Raw genomic sequence first — 211 nt, forward strand, 5'->3', positions numbered from 1 at the left:
GACATTTGTACAACTTCTAACCAATACTTATCAGTCTATATTGCATGTACTCAAGATGAACTTTTAAGATGCAGGAAGAATTACCATAAACGGACAATATATAACAAACCAAAGATTGGCAGACATGTAAATCCAACTCTTAAGAAGTGGTTCATCAAGTGTGTCGAGTTTCTAAAGTTATAAAATATTTTTGAATGAAAATCGGTCACGC

Source organism: Penaeus monodon, chromosome 30, assembly GCF_015228065.2.
Source record: "Penaeus monodon isolate SGIC_2016 chromosome 30, NSTDA_Pmon_1, whole genome shotgun sequence".
Classification (NCBI taxonomy): Eukaryota; Metazoa; Arthropoda; class Malacostraca; order Decapoda; family Penaeidae; genus Penaeus; species Penaeus monodon.